At 44.8% G+C, this 22,470-nt stretch overlaps 1 protein-coding gene across 3 annotated transcripts in view; it reads left to right on the top strand.

The window, feature by feature from the left end:
• The window catches only part of LOC130295786 (potassium channel subfamily K member 16-like), a 107,211-nt gene that overhangs the window by 16,387 nt on the left and 68,354 nt on the right, over positions 1 to 22,470 (top strand). For 2 of the 3 annotated variants that reach the window (XM_056546909.1, XM_056546908.1), the window contains exon 2: positions 21,578 to 21,710. The exons of the other annotated variant lie outside the window; for it this stretch is intronic. The gene's annotated coding sequence lies outside the window, so the exon portion shown is untranslated. The remainder of the gene's footprint in view (positions 1 to 21,577; positions 21,711 to 22,470) is intronic. 3 annotated transcript variants of the gene reach the window in all.

Here is a 22,470-nt window from a genome sequence, read left to right as displayed (position 1 = left end):
CCATAGACTTCTATGGGATTCTGCACTCCCGTTCACACTTCTGAATTTCCGCTTGCTGTGTGAATGGACCCTTAGGCTGGGTTCACACTGCAGAGATCGAGCCGGCGGCAGTAGGACCGGGCTGACTGCATTGCCGTCCCCATAGACGGCAATGCATTTCTAGGCGGATCTTTTGGGAGATCTGCTCAGAAATGCATTGACATTTATGGGGACGGCAATGCAGTCCACGCGGTCCTAGAGCTGCTGGCTCGATCTCTGGCAGAAATTCTGCCCAGAGATTCCACAGTGTGAACCCAGCCTTAGGGTACATTCACACGGGCGGATTTATTTGCGTGTTTCCCGCTGCATATTTGAAAGGGGGCAGGCTCTTCTCGGCTGTCCGCAGCAGATTTTCTGCTGTGTAATTTCCACTGCGGAAAATCCGCCGCAGACCCTACTGACTTAAATGGGGCTTGCGGCAGATTTTCCGCAGCGGAAAATCTGCTGTGGACAACCGCAAAGAGCCCACCCCCTTTCAAATACGCAGCAGGAAACCAGAAAATAAATCCGCCTGTGTGAACCTACGCTAAGGGTGCATTGACACGTGCGTATTTTCTGCTGCAGATTTGCTTCAGCAGATTTAACTACCCATTAAAGTCAATGGCTCTTTGCAATTGTCCGCAGCAGATTTTCCGCTGCGCAATTTCCACTGTGGAAAATCCGCCGCAAACACTACTGACTTCAATGGGGCTTGCAGCGGATTTTCCGCAGTGGAAAATCTGCTGTGGACAACCGCAAAGAGCCCGCCGCCTTTCAAATACGCAGCAATTTTAAAAGCCCGGATAACCCCTGTTACGCCTAGCACTCCGGGTCCCCGCTCCTCCCCGGAGCGCTTACGGCGTCTCTCTCTCCGCAGCGCCCCGGTCGGTCCCGATGACCGGGAGCGCTGCACTGTCATGGCCGTCGGGGATGCGATTCGCACAGCGGGACGCGCCCGCTCGCGAATCGCATCCCAGGTCACTTACCCGTTCCCGTCCCCTGCTGTCATGTGCTGGCGCGCGCGGCTCCGCTCTCTAGGGCGCGCGCGCGCCAGCTCCCTGAGACTTAAAGGGCCAGTGCACCAATGATTGGTGCCTGGCCCAATTAGCTTAATTGGCTTCCACCTGCTCCCAGACTATATCTGATCTCTGCCCCTACACTCCCCTGCCGGATCTTGTTGCCTTAGAGCCTAGTGAAAGCGTTACTGTGTTTGTCCATACTGTGTACTTGACCTCCTGCTATTACCTTATTGACTACGATCCTTGCTGCCTGCCCCGACCTTCTGCTACGTCCGACCTTGCTTCTGTCTACTCCCTTGTACCGTGCCTATCTTCAGCAGTCAGAGAGGTTGAGCCGTTGCTAGTGGATACGACCTGGTCACTACCGCCGCAGCAAGACCATCCCGCTTTGCGGCGGGCTCTGGTGAACACCAGTAGTGACTTAGAACCGGTCCACTAGCACGGTCCACGCCAATCCCTCTCTGGCACAGAGGGTCCACCTCCTGCCAGCCGGCATCGTGACAGTAGATCCGGCCATGGATCCCGCTGAGGTTCCCCTGCCTTCTATCTCTGATCTCACCACGGTGGTCGCCCAGCAATCCCGACAGATCGCCCATCTAACCCACCAGCTGTCGGAAGTGTCCACCATGGTGCAGCAACTTCAGTCGCAACTTCTGCCTCTGCTACAGCAGCAACCATCTCCTCCGCCAGCTCCTGCACCCCTTCCGCAGCGAGTGGCCACTCCTAGCCTCCGCTTGTCCCTGCCGGACAAATTTGATGGGGACTCTAAGTTTTGCCGTGGCTTTCTTTCGCAATGTTCCCTGCACTTGGAGATGATGTCGGACCAGTTTCGTACTGAAAGGTCTAAGGTGGCTTTCGTAGTCAGCCTTCTGTCTGGAAAAGCCCTGTCATGGGCCACACCGCTCTGGGACCGCGATGACCCCGTCACTGCCTCTGTACACTCCTTCTTCTCGGAAATTCGAAGTGTCTTTGAGGAACCTGCCCGAGCCTCTTCTGCTGAGACTGCCCTGCTGAACCTGGTCCAGGGTAATTCTTCCGTTGGCGAGTACGCCATACAATTCCGTACTCTTGCTTCTGAACTATCCTGGAATAATGAGGCCCTCTGCGCGACCTTTAAAAAAGGCCTATCCAGCAACATTAAAGATGTTCTGGCCGCACGAGAAATTCCTGCTAACCTGCATGAACTCATTCACCTAGCCACTCGCATTGACATGCGTTTTTCTGAGAGACATCAAGAGCTCCGCCAGGAAAAAGACTTAGATCTCTGGGCACCTCTCCCACAGTCTCCGTTGCAATCTACGCCTAGGCCTCCCGCCGAGGAGGCCATGCAAGTGGATCGGTCTCGCCTGACCCAGGAGGAGAGGAATCGCCGTAGGGAAGAAAATCTTTGTCTGTACTGTGCCAGTACCGAACATTTCCTGGTGGATTGTCCTATCCGTCCTCCACGTCTGGGAAACGCACGCTCGCACCCAGCTCTCGTGGGTGTGGCGTCTCTTGATTCAAAGTCGGCTTCTCCACGTCTCACGGTGCCCGTGCGGATTTCTCCTTCAGCCAACTCCTCCCTCTCAGCCGTGGCCTGCCTGGACTCTGGTGCCTCTGGGAATTTTATTCGGGAGTCCTTGGTGAATAAATTCCGCATCCCGGTGACCCGTCTCGTCAAGCCACTCTTCATTTCCGCGGTCAACGGAGTCAGGTTGGATTGCACCGTGCGTTACCGCACGGAGCCCCTCCTAATGTGCATCGGACCTCATCACGAAAAAAAATTGAGTTTTTGGTCCTCTCCAATTGCACTTCCGAAATTCTCCTTGGACTACCCTGGCTTCAACACCATTCCCCAACCCTGGATTGGTCCACAGGGGAGATCAAGAGCTGGGGTACCTCTTGTTTCAAGGACTGCCTTAAACCGGTTCCCAGTACTCCCTGCCGTGACCCTGTGGTTCCCCCTGTATCCGGTCTCCCTAAGGTCTTTATGGACTCTGCCTGCCATAAGAAGTGCCTCTCCCCCCCTCCCAGTCCAGTCAGGCAAGCCTCGGTGCCTCCTCATGGCCCCCGTCCTGGTGTCACACTGCCCCGTGCCAGGCCTCGCCCTCTGCCCTCCCTCCCCATTCCCACTCCTGCTGTACTGCCTGCCGTTGAGGAATCCCTCCATTCTTTCCCGGTGTCCTCATCCCAGGGGAGGCAGTTACCGGACAAAGAGAAGGGGAGACCTAAGGGGGGGGGTACTGTTACTCCTAGCACTCCGGGTCCCCGCTCCTCCCCGGAGCGCTTACGGCGTCTCTCTCTCCGCAGCGCCCCGGTCGGTCCCGCTGACCGGGAGCGCTGCACTGTCATGGCCGTCGGGGATGCGATTCGCACAGCGGGACGCGCCCGCTCGCGAATCGCATCCCAGGTCACTTACCCGTTCCCGTACCCTGCTGTCATGTGCTGGCGCGCGCGGCTCCGCTCTCTAGGGCGCGCGCGCGCCAGCTCCCTGAGACTTAAAGGGCCAGTGCACCAATGATTGGTGCCTGGCCCAATTAGCTTAATTGGCTTCCACCTGCTCCCAGACTATATCTGATCTCTGCCCCTACACTCCCCTGCCGGATCTTGTTGCCTTAGAGCCTAGTGAAAGCGTTACTGTGTTTGTCCATACTGTGTACTTGACCTCCTGCTATTACCTTATTGACTACGATCCTTGCTGCCTGCCCCGACCTTCTGCTACGTCCGACCTTGCTTCTGTCTACTCCCTTGTACCGTGCCTATCTTCAGCAGTCAGAGAGGTTGAGCCGTTGCTAGTGGATACGACCTGGTCACTACCGCCGCAGCAAGACCATCCCGCTTTGCGGCGGGCTCTGGTGAACACCAGTAGTGACTTAGAACCGGTCCACTAGCACGGTCCACGCCAATCCCTCTCTGGCACAGAGGATCCACCTCCTGCCAGCCGGCATCGTGACAACCCCTACATTTTGAAGAGATTGTACAAAGCTGACAACCTCTTCTATATTACTTCTATTAAAGCCTACATGTGGACACAGCACAGTATACATCAGGATTTCTTTTTTTATGGTATTCCCACACATACCCATGGTGAACAGCAAAACGTGATGGGAATGGGGTCATATATATATATGTACTATATTATATGTATATGTAAACATCATAGTTAAAGAAGAACTCCAGTGCAGGAACACATATCCTATCCAGCGGTAACACCCCCTGCGATCTCCTGCACGGCACCCAGGCAGTCCCTAGAAAGGGGGCGTGTCAACCCACCCACGAAGTGGCAGCCAACACGCCCCCTCCATGTATCTCTATGGGAGAGCCGGAGATACCCGAACCCTGTATCTCCTGCTCTTTCATAGAGATACATGGAGGGGTCAACCGCCACTTCATGGGGGGGGGGGGGGTCAACACGCTCCCTTCCTGCACTGGAATACCCCTTTAATAAAAGAGACAGCTCTTGCCTTCTACAATGCTAATGGAATTATTTTATATAAAAATAAAAAAATCTTCCCATGGTCTTATGCTTTTCTTGCATTATAATGTAATTTATTTCCCCTTCAATTTACATTTCCGTCTAAAAGTCTATGGAATGTAGGTCATATAAATAACATGTGAAAACAAGTGGTTCTAAATGTATTGTTCAATATATCATGGCCACAGGGAATTCTCTATTTACCGTGTAAAAAAAAGAGTGTACAGCTGTACTGTGAGCTCATCTTTTAGTCTCGGGTCAACTAACAATCAATTACTATTTTTTTGAACGTAACCTGAATTGAACCTATGGTATTCAGGATATATTTAGTAGGGTTACATTTTTGTTACCTCTAATAAGACAATTTTCAAATAAAAAGGAACATACAATTGAGAGATACAGTACATGTTTACTTTTCTTGTTTTTATATTTACTCTTTTTAGGATGAATCAAATTAAGGGTCTATTCACACAGCAGAATTTCTGCCTCAAACTAAAGCCCATAGACTTCTATGGGATTCCGCACTCCCATTCACACTTCTGAATTTCCGCTTGTGGAATTCCGCAAGCAGAAATTCAGAAATGTGAATGGGAGTGCGGAATCCCATAAAAGTCTATGGGCTTTAATTTGAGTTGGAATTCTGCAAGTGGAAATTCTGCCGTGTGAATAGACCCTGAGGGTACGTTCACACGCACGGATTTTCGCAGCGTATTTAGCTGCGGATCCGCTGGTGAAGGCCCCGCTCTATGCTGGCTTTACATGTGCCTGCTCGTAGTGGCAATACGCCGCTACGAGCAGACACACTGCAGCGATGTGCATGGCTTACTCGCACATCGCGACCGCTCTCCCTACTCCGAGCTAGGCCGAGAGCTCCCGTGATGTGTGAGTACACTGCGACTCGCTGGTAGCGGCATATTGCTGCTACCAGCAGGCACATGTAAAGCCAACATAGAGCGGGCCTTCACCAGCGGATCTGCAGCGTAAAATATGCAGAAAATCCGTGCGTATGAACGTACCCTAAAGGTGCACCACATCTGCCCCATACAAAACTGTGCAAATATTTTTGCACCCACAGGGCCTAATATTGCCGAGATTGCAACTAAAGCAGTTAGTACCCAGTGGTATGGAATTTCCCAAAGACTTGTAAGTACGTGTTGTTTTGAGGCTTCTATAAAGTTAATGTTAAGAAATTTCCTAGGTGGCAACTGATATACAGTACTCTGCAAAGGTTTAAGGCAGGTGTCGAAAAAAGGTTCAAAACAAAAATGCTTTAAAAAAAATAGAAGTACTCATAGTTTATTTTAATCAATTAACAAAAAGCAAATGAATGAAAAAAAAAAATCTAAAAAAATATCTTTATTTGGTGTGACCCCCTCCCCCCTTTTGCCTTGACAACAGCATCAGTTCTTCTTGGTACACTTGTACATAGTTTTTAAAGGAACTCAACAGTGACATTGTTTTAAGCATCTTGGAGAACGATAAACAGATCTTCTGTCCTTCATGTAATCCCAGACATTCTCAATGATGTTGAGATCAGGAGAGACATATTATCACTTCCAGAGCTTCTTATCCCCTTAAGAACCACATGTTTTTTTAAAGTTTTTGCACTTTTGTTTTTTCCTCAACACCTTCTAAAAATCATAACGCTTTCAATTTTGCACCTATAGACTCATATGAGGGCTTATTTTTGGGCTACCAATTTGTAATGACATCAATCATCTCACCACAAAATGTACGGCAAACCCAGAAAAAAAATTGTGGGGCAAAATTGGAAAAAAAACGCAATTTAGTAAATTTTGGGGGCTTCCAAACGCAGTGCACTTTTCGGTAAAAATGACACCATATATTTATTCTGTAGGTCCATACGGTTACAATGATACCCTACTTATATGAGTTTTTCTTTATTTTACTACTTTAAAAAAATTATAACAACATGCACCAGGGGGTTTTTCCGTTTTTGCATTTTCGTTTTTTGCTCCTTGCCTTTAAAAAATAATAACTCTTTCAATTTTGCACCTAAAAATCCATATGATGGCTTATTTTTTGCGCCACCAACCAATTCTACTTTGTAATGACGTCAATCATTTTGCCCAAAAATCTATGGTGAAACGGAAAAAAAAATCATTGTGTGACAAAATTGAAAAAAAAATGCCGTTTTGTAACTTTTGGGGGCTTCCCTTTCTACGAAGTACATTTTTCGGTAAAAATGACACCTTATCTTTATTCTGTAGGTCCATACGATTAAAATGATACCCTACTTATATAGGTTTCATTTTGTCGTACTTCTGCAAAAAAATCATAACTACATGCAGGAAAATTTATACTGACCTGTGTTTTCTGCCGCAGCTCAAACTGCCAGCGAGAAACTACTGAGAACCCCCGCCCGTGCGACTGTACCCTAAAAACACTACACTAACACAAAATAAAATGAAAAGTAAAAAACACTACATATACACATACCCCTACACAGCCCCCCCTCCTCTCCCCAATAAAAAGGACAAATGTCTGGTACGCCACTGTTTCCAAAACGGAGCCTCCAGCTGTTGCAAAACAACTACTCCCAGTATTGCCAGATAGCCACTGACTGTCCAGGCTGGAGGCACCCTGTTTGGGAATCACTGGCGTAGAATACCCCTATGTCCACCCCTACGCAATCCCTAATTTAGGCCTCAAATGCGTATGGTGCTCTCACTTTGGAGCCCTGTCGTATTTCAAGGCACCAGTTTAGGGTCACATATGGGGTATCGCCGTACTCGGGAGAAATTGTGTTACAAATTTTGGGGGGTATTTTCTGCTTTAACCCTTTTTAAAAATGTAAAATTTTTGGGAAACCAAGCATTTTAGGTAGAAAAAAATTATTATTTTTTTTTTACATATGCAAAAGTCAGGAATCACCTGTGGGGTATTAAGGTTCACATTACCCCTTGTTACGTTCCCCGAGGGGTCTAGTTTCCAAAATGGTATGCCATGTGTTTTTTTTGCTGTTCTGGCACCATAGTAGCTTCCTAAAGGTGACATGCCCCCCAAAAACCATTTGTCGCTCCTTCCCTTCTGAGCCCTCTACTGCGCCCGCCGAACACTTTACATGGACATATGAGGTATTTCCTTACTTGAGAGAAATTGGGTTTCAAATACAAGTAAAAATTTTCTCCTTTTTGCCCCTTGCAAAAATTCTAAAATTGGGTCTACAAGAACATGCGAGTGTAAAAAATGAAGATTTTGAATCTTCTCCTTCACTTTGCTGCTATTCCTGTGAAACACCTAAAGGGTTAAAATACTTACTGAATGTCATTTTGAATACTTTGGGGGGTGTAGTTTTTATAATGGGGTAATTTGTGGGGTATTTCTAATATGAAGACCCTTCAATTCCACTTCAAAACTCAACTGGTCACTGAAAAATAGTGAGTTTGAAAATTTTGTGAAAAATGTCAAAATTGCTGCTGAACTTTGAAACCCTCTGGTGTCTTCCAAAAGTAAAAACTCATAAATTTTATGATTCAAACATAAAGTAGACATATTGTATATGTGAACCAAAAATTTTTTTGATTTTGAATATCCATTTTCCTTACAAGCAGAGAGCTTCAAAGTTAGAAAAATGCTAAATTTTAATTTTTTTGATCAAATTTGGGGATTTTTCACCAAGAAAGGATGCAAGTTACCATAAAATTTTACCACTGTGTTAAAGTAGAATATGTCACGAAAAAACATTTTCGGAATCAGAATGATAAGTAAAAGCATTCCAGAGTTATTAATGTTTAAAATGACAGTGGTCAGATGTTCAAAAAATGCTCTGGTCCTTAAGGTGAAAAAGGGCTCAGTCCTTAAGGGGTTAAACTTTTATTTAGGAAGGGGTTAAATCACATTTATAAATTTATTTATTTATTTATTTTTTTTACTATTTTTACACTTTTTTATTCCTCCATAGTGGACTATTACCTGCAATCCTTTGATTGCATACAATGTTCAATGCTATGCTATAGCATAGATCAGTGTAATCTACGCTCGATTGCTCCAGCCTGGATCTCAGGCTTGGCGCAATGAAATGACAATCGGACAGCGTGGAGCGAGGTAAGGCGCCTCCCGCTGCCCTCTCAGCTGTTAGGGAGGCAGCGGTCCCGAACAATTTGATCGTGGCGTCTAAAGGGTTAATACTGGACATCAGCCCGATGGGAGATAGCAATCGGGACCCAGCAGATACGAAGTGTGCTGAGCTTCTGAGGGCACTTCACATTACGAGAGCCGGCCATGGACGTAAATATACGTCCGTGGTCGTTACGGGGTTAAGGACACAGCCCATTTTGGCCTTAAGGACCAGGCCAATTTTATTTTTGCGTTTTTGTTTTTTCCTTCTTGCCTTCTAAAAATCATAACTCTTTTATATTTCCATTTACATAGGACGTCTTGTTTTTTGCATGACCAATTGTACTCTGTAATGACATCACTAATTATACCATAAAATGTACAGCAAACCCAAAAAATTATTATTTTAGTGAGGGTCAATACGATTAAAATGATACCCATGATAGCATACTTAAAATAAGTAATCTTTATTAAACATGCATGATTACATAAAACATGATTAGAAAGGATCAATAATAGTCAGAAAAAATGTGCCGAGATCAGATACATGCTATTCTCTTGAAAAAGCGCCAGACTGTCTACCATGGTATGGTGATGACAGCTCTAATGCAATATGCCAACACCACAAATACCAAAAAGTGCCACAAGGTGCACAGGGGAAGAAAGGCAAACATAATATGGAAAATACAAGAGAAGAAAAAAGTGTAGCAAACTGGATGTCTGTGATGTGATGTGGGAGCTGGATTAACCCCTTAAGGACACATGACGTACCGGTACGTCATGTGTCCGCTCCCGATGTATAACGCGGGGCCACGGCGTTCAAAGTTGAACGCTGCATCTAAAGTGAAAGCATGCCGGTCAGCTCAGGGAGCTGTTCGGGACAGCCACGGCGAAATCGCGGCATCCCGAACAGCTTACAGGACAGCGGGAGGGCCTCTACCTGCCTCCTCGCTGTCCGATCGCCGAATGACTGCTCAGTGCCTGAGATCCAGGCATGAGCAGTCAAGCGGCAGAATCATCGATCACTGGTTTCCTATGAGAAACCAGTGATCAATGATAAAGATCAGTGTGTGCAGTGTTATAGGTCCCTATGGGAGCTATAACAATGCAAAAAAAAGTGAAAAAAAGTGAATAAAGATCATTTAACCCCTCCCCTATTAAAAGTTTGAATCACCCCCCTTTTCCCATAAAAAAAAACTGTGTATATAAAAATAAACATATATAGTATCGCTGCGTGCGGAAATGTCTGAATCATAAAAATATATAGTTAATTAAACCGCACGGTCAATGGCGTACGCGCAAAAAAATTCCAAAGTCCAAATAGTGCATTTTTGGTCACTTTTTATATCACGAAAAAATGAATAAAAAGCGATCAATAAGTCCTATCAATGCAAAAATGGTACCGCTAAAACCTTCAGATCACGGCGCAAAAAATGAGCCATCATACCGCCCCATACGCGGAAAAATTAAAAAAGTTATAGGGGTCAGAAGATGACAATTTTAAACATATTAATTTTCCTGCATGTAGTTATGATTTTGTCCAGAAGTACGACAAAATCAAACCTATATAAGTAGGGGATCATTTTAATCGTATGGACCTACAGAATAAAGATAAGGTGTAATTTTTACCTAAAAATGTACTACGTAGAAACGGAAGCCCCCAAAAATTACAAAACAGCGTTTCTTTTTTAATTTTGTCTCACAATGATTTTTTGTTCCGTTTCGCTGTAGATTTTTGGGCAAAATGACTGACGTCGTTACAAAGTAGAATTGGTGGCGCAAAAAATAAGCCATCATATGGATTTTTAGGTGCAAAATTGAAAGAGTTATGATTTTTTAAAGGCAAGGAGGAAAAAACGAAAATGCAAAAACGGAAAAACCCTCGGTCCTTAAGGGGTTAAAGGGGGTAAGGGATGTACAGAGGCAGAGTCGCTATACAGCTACCGGCACTATCACATCATACTGTCCCCCAGCCAAATACTAACCAATGTCTGACTACCACATACCAGAGTCACCCTGTTATAATCACTGGATCTGGTCACGCACTACCCCTACGCTGTTTCGCTACTCACTTACATCAGGGACACTCCCTGATGAAGAGAGTAGCGAAACGGCTTACATGTTCTTTAGGAGACCTCACCCGGAGTATTGTGCGCAGTACTGGAGGCCGTATCTTCAAAAGGATATATATACTCTAGAGAGAGTTCAGAGAAGAGCTACTAAACTAGTACATGGATTGCAGGATAAAACTTACCAGGAAAGGTTAAAGGACCTTAACATGTATAGCTTGGTATAAAGAAGAGACAGAGGGGATATGATAGAGACTTTTAAATACATAAAGGGAATCAACACGGTAAAGGAGGAGAGCATATTCAAAAGAAAGAAAAACTACCACAAGAGGACATAGTTTTAAATTATAGGGGCAAAGGTTTATGCAGTAATATCAGGAAGTATTACTTTACTGAGAGAGTAGTGGATGCATGGAGTAGCCTTCCTGCAGAAGTGGTCGCTGCAAATACAGTGAAGGAGATTAAACATAAGGCTATCCTTCATATAAGATAGAGATAGGTATAAGGCTATCCTTCATATTAGATAGAGATAGGTATAAGGTTATCCTTCATATAAGATAGGGCCAGGGACTATTCATAGTATTCAGATTATTGGGCAGACTAGATGGGCCAAATGGTTCTTATCTGCTGACACATTCTATGTTTCTATGAGGTAAAACCAGATGACAATCTGACTTTTGCATTGACTTACAGAGAAAAGAACAAATTCACTGACAGGTGGTGTCCAACCATTAGGTGACCTTCCACCTCAGTGGGAAGGTCAGAATTTGGACTTCAGAAAAACCATGTGCCCTTATGGAACAAATGAGGGATTCCCCTAAAGTAAAGAGGTTCTTTGTAATGAGCATGCACAAAGTCTACAGTTCCTTCTTGTTTGCTGAGGATACTGTCACTGGCCTCTCTAACCTGGACATGTTAAAGGGATACTCCGTTGCCCCAGCGTTCGGAACATTTTGTTCTGAACGCTTGGAGCATGTGGTGGGGGGTCGTGACGTCACTGTCATGCCCCCTCAATGCAAGTCTATGGGAAGGGGGTGTGTCTGTTGCCACGCCCACTCCCATAGACTTGCATTGAGGGTGTGTGGCCATGACATCACGACCCCCGCCGCCGGCAGCCAGCGTTCTAAAACTACGCCGGGTGCTGCACAGAAATGGTGGGGGTCCCAGCTGCGGGACCCCCACGATCAGACATCTTATCCCCTATCCTTTGGAAAGTGGATAAGAGTACCCCTTTAAGGAATGGCTTATGCCACTAATAGAGTGGAATCTGCCAAACATAGTCTATTAGCAAAGATGGCATATAGATGATGTGTCTTTTTCATGTTAATAAATTTGTGTCATGTTGTGTTCTCTCTGTTGTGAATATAGGCTATAGTTTTGCTCCATTCTTTTTAAATCATTCTGTATATTTAACAAATAACGAACCAGCAATTTCCTGCTGATGGTATTTGTAAACTGCCTTAAAGGATTTGTCCACTTTGGACAATATATTTATGTCAGTAAAACAACCTTAAATTAAAGGGGTATTCCAGGAAAAAATTTATTTTTCTATATCAACTGGCTCCATAAAGTTAAAGGGGTATTCCAGGATTTTTTTTTTTATTTGACTATGCTACAGGAGCTGTAAAGTTAGTGTAGTTTATAATATAGTGTCTGTACCTGTGTGTGACGGTTTTCTCACAATTCTTATGTGATTTTCACCCCAATATTTATTTTTAACAGTATACAAAATGACGTCTCAGATTTTTCCCATTTTGCAATGTGGCCAAGACCTGACTCACTAGTCAGCTGATGACAGAGAGCCTGTCTGCTTCAATGGGTGGAGGGATCAATCTGCAACTAATGCAACAGCTGTAGGCACCCTGATTGAAAACCACAGGTCTGCAGCTCATTTATGTTTCAACGGGTGGGGTGGCTGATGTGTAGGAGGGAGGAAGATGGAATTGTGGGATTTGTAGTCAAAAAAAGAAAAGTCAAACAGGAAATACCAGTTCACAAAAAGCTAACCACAGTGTTATGGTAATCTCACAACATAGCCATTTAGCCCCAAGACAGGCGCAGATCCTTCCTAAGCATGTCCATTACTGCCTGCCAGGTACAGGTACGTACTAAAATCACCTTATGGTGGATAACCCCTTTAAACAGATTTGCAAATTACTTCTATTAAAAAAAACTTAATCCTTCTAATAATTATCAGCTGCTGAAGCTGAGTTGTTCTTTTCTGTCTGACAACAGGGCTCTCTGCTGACCTCTCTGTCTGTCTCGGAAACTGCACAGAGTAGAAGAGGTTTGCTATGGGGATTTGCTTCTACTCTGGACAGTTCCCGAGACAGGTGTAATCAGAGAGTACAGACAGAAAAGAACAACTCAACTTCAGCAGCTCATAAGTACTGAAAGGATTAAGTTTTTTTAATAGAAGTAATTTACAAATCTGTTTAACTTTCTGGAGCCAGTTGAGATATATATATATATATATATATATATATAAGTTTTTTTCCTGGATAACCCCTTTAATTGGGGGTAATCTGCAGAGGTACCTGGAAATACAGGTTCAATTCCCATTAAGATTAATGAGCTGTAGCTGTAATGTTAAGATATTCTGGGTCCAACAGAGATGCTTTTACATTTGATAGCGGTTCTGAATGAGGAGCTTCTTCCTCTTAAAGGGGTTATCCAGACATTAAAAACTGATGACCTATCCTCCTGATTATCAATCTTAGAATGCTGGGGGCCCAATTCTTGGTAAGCGAGCTCTGCAACTTCTTCAATGTTTCCTTGCGCTTGTCCTTGTACAGTGATCCCTCAACTTACAATGGCCTCAACATACAATAGTTTCAACATACAATGGTCTTCTCTGGACCATTGTAAGTTGAAACCAGACTCAATATACAATGCTATGGACAGTCCAGATCTGTGAAACTTGTCAATTGCCGGAAGAACTGACCAATCAGATTGGTCAATTTACTGGTAAAACACCTGTATTACTGAAGCGTATGCACTGACTGGTGTCTGGTAGCGCCCCCTACAGTACAGGGAGGTATTACATGTTCTGTACACTTTACCTGTACCAGGGTTACCTGCTCCTTTGGACACAAGGCTCCATGTTACTTTTTTAGGACATTGCATGTACTGTACAGGACCCTGAAGAAGCTCCTGTCCTCTACATAGACCAGTGTTTCCCAAGCAGGGTGCCCCCAGCTGTTGCAAAACTACAACTTCCAGCATGCCCGGAAAGCCTTTGGCTGTCCGGGCATGCTGGGAGTTGTAGTTTTGCAACAGCTGGAGGCTCCCTGCTTGGAAAACACTGACACAGACAGTGATTTACAGCTCCCAGCAGATCTTTCTTACTTTTATATGTAAGGACTTGCTTTATCTGTATTAGTTATCTACTTATTTTTCTTTAATTCTCACTTTTTCCTATTTTTGAATGACATTTTGGATCTATAGGGTGCATTCCCACACGGCGTATACGCAGCGTATTTGACGCTGCGCAAAATTTATGGCAGCGGGAAATACACTGCGTATCCCTTGGTCACTATACACACAGGGCTTTCCGGCGGCAGCCCTATGTGTGTAGTGAGTTTTGGAGGCGGAGCCATATGCTGGCGTGTCTGTGACGCGCGGCTCCGCCTCCAAAACTCACTGCACACATAGGGCTGCCGCCGGAAAGCCCTGTGTGTATAGTGAGCAAGGGATACGCAGCATATTTCCCGCTGCTGCCATAAATTTTGCGCAGCGTCAAATACGCTGCGTACACGCCCTGTGGGAACGCACCCTTAGAGCCAATTACCAGGTTTCCATAGAGTTATGGTCTTAACATACAATGGTTTCAACATACAATGGTCGTCCTGGAACCAATTAATATTGTAACTTGAGGAACCACTGTAATTATTGTTCTTTTAGTATTGATACAAGACCATTGAAGTGTCATCCTGTTCACTTGAATAGAACCTACACTGCAATTTCTTGTACCATTGTTACCTTACTGTAAGTTTTGCAATTGCCAGGACAGGGTTAAAGCATAGAAAAGGCTACGGCACTCATGAGTACTGTGCGGTTTATGGGTGCACATAAACACTGGAGAGGTAACCCTGAAGAGATTACGGTGCTCGTACGAGTGCCGTGGTCTATTCAAACATCTATCTGCAGAATAGGCCATCAATTTTAACAAGCTTGATAATCCCTTTACCAAGAATAATAATTATAATATTTTCTTTATTTATATGGCAAATTCCAGAGCACTGTACAGAGGATGTCATTTATCACACCATTCAAGGCCAGGTTCACATGAGTGTAACAGGAATGCAGAGACTATGGGGGTATTTATCAAAGGATTTATGTGTTTTTTTCACGTAACTTTGGCGCAATACTTTGGCGCAGTTTCTTTTTGCACCAAAGTTTGGCGCATCTTCTCCACTGTCATTTTTACAACTTTCTCAAAATCGCACGGTCCTGTGTGTGATTTCAACTTTAGTCAGTAATTCATCATTTGCGCCAATCGATCTTTTGGCGCAATTTTGGCGCAAATCCAATTTTTTGGGCGCAAATCCCCGCCAAGAAATGTTGCACATGGGAAACACACTTAGCAATGTCAGAAAATGTAAAGGCGTCAAAATACATTAAAAATTTTTTTTTTTCTGAAAGCAGCGACGCCTCCAGGGCTGCTCAATACTATCCTGCGACATAGTCGTCTCTGAGGAACCTTCACCCTCCGTTGAGCCAGCATTGGACATGGCCACACAGGGTCAGGAAAGGTAAAGCACTAAAGCAGTGGTCTCCAACCTGCGGACCTCCAGATGTTGCAAAACTACAACTCCCAGCATGCCCGGACAGCCAACGGCTGTCCGGGCATGCTGGGAATTGTAGTTTTGCAACATCTGGAGGTCCGCAGGTTGAAGACCACTGCACTAAAGTAACAAAAAAAAAAAAGTTGAAATACCCAAGTTGAAAATAAAATCCATTTCACATGGTGGCTATAAACCCCACAAAAGAAAATAACTCATGTCGCTTGCTGATATACTGCAGGAGGGACTCCGAAATGGCTGCTCTACAGGGTAAAATACGCGTCCTCTGTGGCGGTAAGTTCTGTGTAAAAGGCGCGGTGAACGGCTGATTTCAACATTTGAGCCAAAATTGCACCAAATGATAAATTTGGTGCACGTCCACGAAAACCAAAGTGAAAAAAAAAAGGGTAAAAAGAAACTGTCAACAGGCAAAATTGATAAATACCCCCCTATGGGTCTAGTGATAGATCCTTATGATGCGGTCAGCTTGGTCTTGAGACTAGCAGTAAGGCCAGGACTAGTGGCTGCTATACAGACGCAGAAAGAACAGGGCAATAGACAACACCTAAGAACTGTTTACAGGGTTACCATGCACCTGCAGTTGGGGTCTTAACCCTCTTCATTGTATATCTAGCAGCAGTTGAAGCCAAGGCTCCATAAATAATCCACCGCATATGTCTTTTAGTAAAGAAACCATTATGAAAGTCCTGCACCTGAACCTTGTTAAAGAAGGTCCTGACCTATAGAAGTCGCTTCCTGCTTACATCTATTTATCAGATCATTGTTATTTGTTCTTTGCCCTGGACACCGTGTCTCTGCTTTCTGGTTATTCTCATAGTCTGGTTCCATAATAATCTTGTGTTGACTTCTGATCCCGGACCTGATCTTGACCTTTCTTTTTCTTTCTTGAGTTGGTTTCTTCCTGAGGTTGATGGTGCTCCTTTCTGATTATTTGTACTGACCCCCGGTGTTCCTCGCTTCTCTGTTTGCACCTTGTACTGACCCTGGCTTGTTTATTGGTTTTGATCCTGTTCTGCCGGCTTTGGTCCTGTGCTTAGTGAACAGGCTTCTCCTTCAAGATTTCATGTGGAATTCCACAGCCGCCTCTACTCTTACTGCAGTTACTGTCCCGACTCTATCCGTATATTTGCTTTATTACTGGCCTACTAACTTTCACGTTTTTAAGTTTACTTACTTTTATCTGCTTTGTGACCTCAGCTTAAAAAAAAAAAAAAGATAGATAACATTAAGGGTACATTCCCACACGGCGTATTTGCTGCGTATTTGCTGCTGCATATTTAATTTTCTCTGTTGAAGTCAATGGGTAGGAAAATACGCAGCACCAAATACGCAGCAAATACGCAGCAAAATACGCCGTGTGGGAACATACCCTAAAGGGGTATTCCGGGCAAAAATATGGTTTGCGCTCCATTAGATGTTCCATTTTTTTCGTGATCAAGTCTGATCGAAACCCCTAGAAAACCCCTTTAAATATACACTTATATACACTACCACACAAAGTCTGATAGCAAGAACTAAACTATGACACCAAGGGGCAGATGCTCTTTCCATCGTGGCTGCTCAAAGGCATTGGTCTTATGTGCTGAACGGAAAATCCATCAATTTATAGAATTTTACTGGACATATTGTTGAATGTGTATTTTTCTTAAAGGGGTATTCCGGGCAAAAACAATTGATCCCCTATCCAAAGGATAGAGGATAAAATGTCTGATCGCGGGGAGCCCGCTGCTGAGACCCCCACGATCTCCCTGCAGCACCCGCATTCTATGCGGGGGCTGAATCTCCAGTTTTGGAAACCTCCATGTTTCCGGGACTGGGGAAGTGACGTCACGCCACGCCCCCTCCATTCATGTCTATGGGAGGGGGCGTGACATCCGTCACGCCCCCTCCCATAGACATGAATGGAGGGGCGTGGCGTGACGTCACGTCCCCAGTCCCGGAAACCCGGAGGTTTCCAAAACTAGAGACGCAATCCCCGCATTGAATGTGGGTGCTGCAAGGAGATCGCAGGGGGTCTCAGCAGTGGGCCCCCGCGATCAGACATCTTATCCCCTATCCTTTGGATAGGGGATCAAATGTTTTTGCCCGGAATACCCCTTTAGGAAAAATACACATTCAACAATGTCCAGTAAAATTCTATAAATTGATGGATTTTCCATTCGGCACATAAGACCAATGCCTTTGAGCAGCCACGATGGAAAGAGCATCTGCCCCTTGGTGTCATAGTTTAGTTCTTGCTATCAGACTTTGTGTGGTAGTGTATATTTAAAGGGGTTTTCTAGGGGTTTCGATCAGACTTGATCACGAAAAAAATGGAACATCTAATGGATCGCAAACCACTGCGATTCTTGTGTAAAAATCGGTTCCATTAAACCGATTTTTACACAAGAATCGCAGTGGTTTGCGCTCCATTAGCTGTTACATTTCGTGATCAAGTTCGATCGAAATCCCTATTGATGCACTGGACTCCCAGCGGAAGCTCCAGAGGAACCAGGATGCTGCAATCTGTATTACAAGCTATACAAGGTGTTATGCTCTCTGCATAACATCCCAAAATAAGGGTCTACCCTGCTGGCCCATGTTCCTTTCTTTCTATATTTATCCTATCTGCTCCTGTTTTACCTGCACGAGGTGCGCATCGGTATTCTTTGCTTGTATATTTACTAAAGGGGTTTTCTGCAACTTAGTGATTGTTGATCAGAAAAACAAAAACAGAACATATATTTTGTTTAGGCTATATGCTAGCTCAGATACCCAATATTCCCAGGCAATAGATAGAATTTTACAAAGGGATACAAATGTACAAAATTTACAAAACTCATTAATTAATGCTAAACCCCATCATTCCCCCATTATCAATCTTTAAGACCACAATCACTCTTCCGAGGAGGTCCTGGATGGGGTCTGGCAAATCCACTCTGATTATAGAATTCAACTCAGTGTTATATCTTATCGTGATGCATATCCCACACAAGCTTTTTCATAATGATGTTCATTATTTGTTGTTTTTGTTGTGTCAGAGTCAAATCTGGACTAGATATGTTTTCTCGACTAATTTATCCAGTGTTTTTAAGAAAAGCTAACATCTAAAGATGAACCCAGTATTGTTTTGTCCCAATTTAGGGACAAGTTCTGTTATAGTCTCCTTGACACAAAGTTATAAGTCAACATATCAAGAAGTACCGTATTTTTCGTCGTATAAGACGCACTTTTTCTTCCCCAAAACTGGGGGGAAAAAGTTGGTGCGTCTTATACGGCGAATACACCCCTATCGTGGCGGTCCCTGCGGCCATCAACGGCCGGGACCCGCGGCTAATACAGGACATCACCGATCGCGGTGATGCCCTGTATTAACCCTTCAGAGGCGGCGATCAAAGCTGACCGCGTCTGAAGGGAAAGGGACACTAACCCGGCTGTTCAGCGATTTCACCGCTGCGGTCCCGAACAGCCCTACTGAATAGCCGGGTTAGTGCTTACAGGACACCGGGAAGGACCTTACCTGCCTCCTCGGTGTCTTCTCCGTTCAGGGATCCCCTGTATGGCCGGCGCTCTCCTTCCTCGTCGTCGCGTACGTACGTGCGTCGGCGCGCGTAATGATGTGATGGCGGCGACGGAGAGCGAGGATACCCGGCCGGCAGCAGAGACGTTCCGGAGCGACGTGGACACGGCGACAGCGATGGAGCGACATCCAGGGCAGCGGTGACTGGTCCGGAGCGGCGGGGACACGTGAGTATTACCTCCTATGCAGTGGTCTTCAATCTGCGGACCTCCAGATGTTGCAAAACTACAACTCCCAGCATGCCCGGACAGCCAACGGCTGTCCGGGCATGCTGGGAGTTGTAGTTTAGCAACATCTGGAGGTCCACAGGTTGAAGACCACTATTGGGTTCAAAATGTTTATTTTGTTTAGATTTTGCACCTATAAATTGGGTTCGTCTTATACGCCGGTGCGTCCTATAGGGCGAAAAATACGGTATGTTATCTTGTATTATTAACATTCATTGTCGGGACTTTTGATCTTGTTTGAATTCACTTTGCTTCCTTTGTAACGATGGATATACGAGTGTCATTGCAAGTTGTTCCCTTTGCTATCTTTCCTGTATTGTTAAAATGCCAATAAAAACCTTATTGAAAAGAATTTTACAAAGGGGAGGGAAGTGCCATTAAAATAGTAATGTTTTTTTGGTATGCTTTAAATACCACCCAAAAAAAACAAGAAAAAGTATATTCCCTTTCCAGGTGAAAAAGAAATGACTAAATATTAATTAAATACTACGACCAAATACTCAATAAGCAAAAAAAGTAACACAATGCTGTTTTCTTTCCTTCAGGCCAACAATCACAAAATACTATACTTATTAATCTGTTCACACCATATGTAGATGAAACACACGATAATGGTTAATTGTTCTGTACACCACCACAGCTACATGCTATCACTAGTAAGGTTATAAACCAATATTCCTGAAAAACATCGTTCCCAACGTACGCTTCTATCCCTAAGTGTAATCAACCACACTAAGGGGCGTCCTCAGGGGAACATACACAAATGTATCTTTACGGTTTACACAGTATCACTTGCGGTGTACCGTATTTGTCAGTTAACACATTAAGAGAATCCAGTCAATGAAGTAAAACTGAGGTATGTTCCAGTCAGCAGGATCAGGCGAAAGAAATCATGTAGAGAGACTGGCCATTATAGTCCGCCCCATACAGGGGTATTATGCAGGTACATCATAGAGATAAACAGTTGTAAGCATGCCACAATTTTACCCAATCCTGGGTAGCCCTGATCATATATGAAGCATTTGAAATAAATGTTCATGTGTACAGGATATCCGTGTCGCCAGGGTGTAAACAGTATGCATAAGACTACGGTCCTGCAGTGGCATGACACCGGGTAGATGATCCTGATTGTTGATCAGCTGTTCTGAATGTGGTGTATTACGCTGGAAGTCCCACTGTGCTGGGTTACTGCAACTTGGCTCCTATTGAAGGGAACAGGAGCTGAACTGCCCTCACATAATATATGGAGTTTGGGCTTCCTGCTACATTCACTGTTTACATCCGGGTGCGGTGTCTCTCTGATAAGAGGGGCTGCCCAGTTTAGGAACCCCTCTGATCAGATATCATTGGCCTATCCTGAGAAAAGGGCATTAATCACTATGTTGCTTTAAAGAGTACCTGTCACCAAACTAAACTTTTAATCTATTGTTCCTTATGTAATTATAAGACACTTTGCTATTTACCGTATTTTTCGCCCTATAGGACGCACCGGCGTATAAGACGCACCCAATTTATAGGTGCAAAATCTAAAAAAAATAAAGATTTTTAACCCAATAGTGGTCTTCAACCTGCGGACCTCCAGATGTTGCAAAACTACAACTCCCAGCATGCCCGGACAGCCGTTGGCTGTCCGGGCATGCTGGGAGTTGTAGTTTTGCAACATCTGGAGGTCCGCAGATTGAAGACCACTGCATAGGAGGTAATACTCACGTGTCCCTGCCGCTCCGGACCCGTCCCCGCTGCCCTGGATGTCGCTCCATCGCTGTCGCCGTGTCCCCGTCGCTCTGGAACGTCTCTGCTGCCGGCCGGGTATCCTCGCTCTCCGTCGCCGTCATCACGTCGTTACGCACGCCGACGCACATACGCGACGACGTGATGACGAGGAAGGAGAGCGCCGGCCATACAGGGGATCCCTGAACGGAGAAGACACCGAGGAGGCAGGTAAGGTCCCTCCCGGTGTCCTGTAAGCACTAACCCGGCTATTCAGTCGGGCTGTTCGGGACCGTCGCGGTGAAATCCCGGCGGTCCTGAACAGCCCAACTGAACAGCCGGGTTAGTGTCACTTTCCCTTCAGACGTGGCGGTCAGCTTTGATCGCCGCGTCTGAAGGGTTAATACAGGGCATTACCGCGATCGGTGATGTCCTGTATTAGCCGCGGGTCCCGGCCGTTGATGGCCACAGGGACCGCCGTGATAGGGGTGTATTCGCCGTATAAGACGCACCGACTTTTCCCCCCCAGTTTTAGGGAAGAAAAAGTGCGTCTTATACGGCGAAAAATACGGTATTTGCTGTTAAAATTTTAAACCTTTTATTTGTTTTGAATGTGATTGAATAAATGGTCTCTAGGTGGCTCTGTTCTGTTCCCTGCACAAGTCAAACAGTTCGCTTGGTCTCCTGGCCTCTGAGCGCCCCACGCCAAGCACACCAGCCAGTCGGATGGATTATCCTTGAAAGGAGCCGAATATACAGAGCCCGTGCGGTGAGTGCAGGATTGCTTTTCTTTGGTTATATTAAAACCTACAGTATAGTCATTACCATGTGGTCATTATCAGGTTTTACTAAAATTCAGGATTACCTATAAACAGATGGTAAGAAGAGGAGTGTGGAGTCTAGTGGGAGGGTGAGTTAAGAATGTGTGCACATACAGTACTACACAGATAGATGGTCCTTAGGCCCGATTACATTACATTCAGGAAAGGGGAGAAAAACATTTTCATCTGCAGATGTTCATGACATTTGTTGAATCTGGAAGAAAACATTACAGATATCTATACATTCCCCATAAATTCAGGAACAAATATGTCCACTTTTATCTCTATACTGGTTTATGTCCAAAACAAAGAAACAAGATTGTAACTATGGGGGGGGGGCGGTGCAGAGGTTACACCTGGACCCTATAGCCTGAGGCCGCTTTCACACAACGGTATTTGTAAACCATAATGGAGTGTAAACCAAAATGGAGTAGAAAATACACCTAGAAATCGGTATACTGGAAAGATTTCCATCTTGTTCATATTTTTGACCCAAACCTAGTATTGGCTGATAAATTCTGTAGACAATTACGGGCAAAATACAGCCGAATGTATGAGGCCTAAGAGTGATAATTGGGGAGGAAATGATTGAGGCAGAGCAGGGGGGCGAAAGCAGGATTTTGTCAAGGAGGAATGGCTCACATATTTAGATATGTAGGAGGTACTTGGATAAGAAATACTAAAAGCACCCTACTGTATACAAATAAG

This window comes from Hyla sarda, chromosome 11 (assembly GCF_029499605.1).
Source record: "Hyla sarda isolate aHylSar1 chromosome 11, aHylSar1.hap1, whole genome shotgun sequence".
In the NCBI taxonomy this organism is placed as follows: Eukaryota; Metazoa; Chordata; class Amphibia; order Anura; family Hylidae; genus Hyla; species Hyla sarda.
Note: the sequence above shows the minus strand (reverse complement) of the source record. Positions and strands in the feature narration are given on the sequence as shown.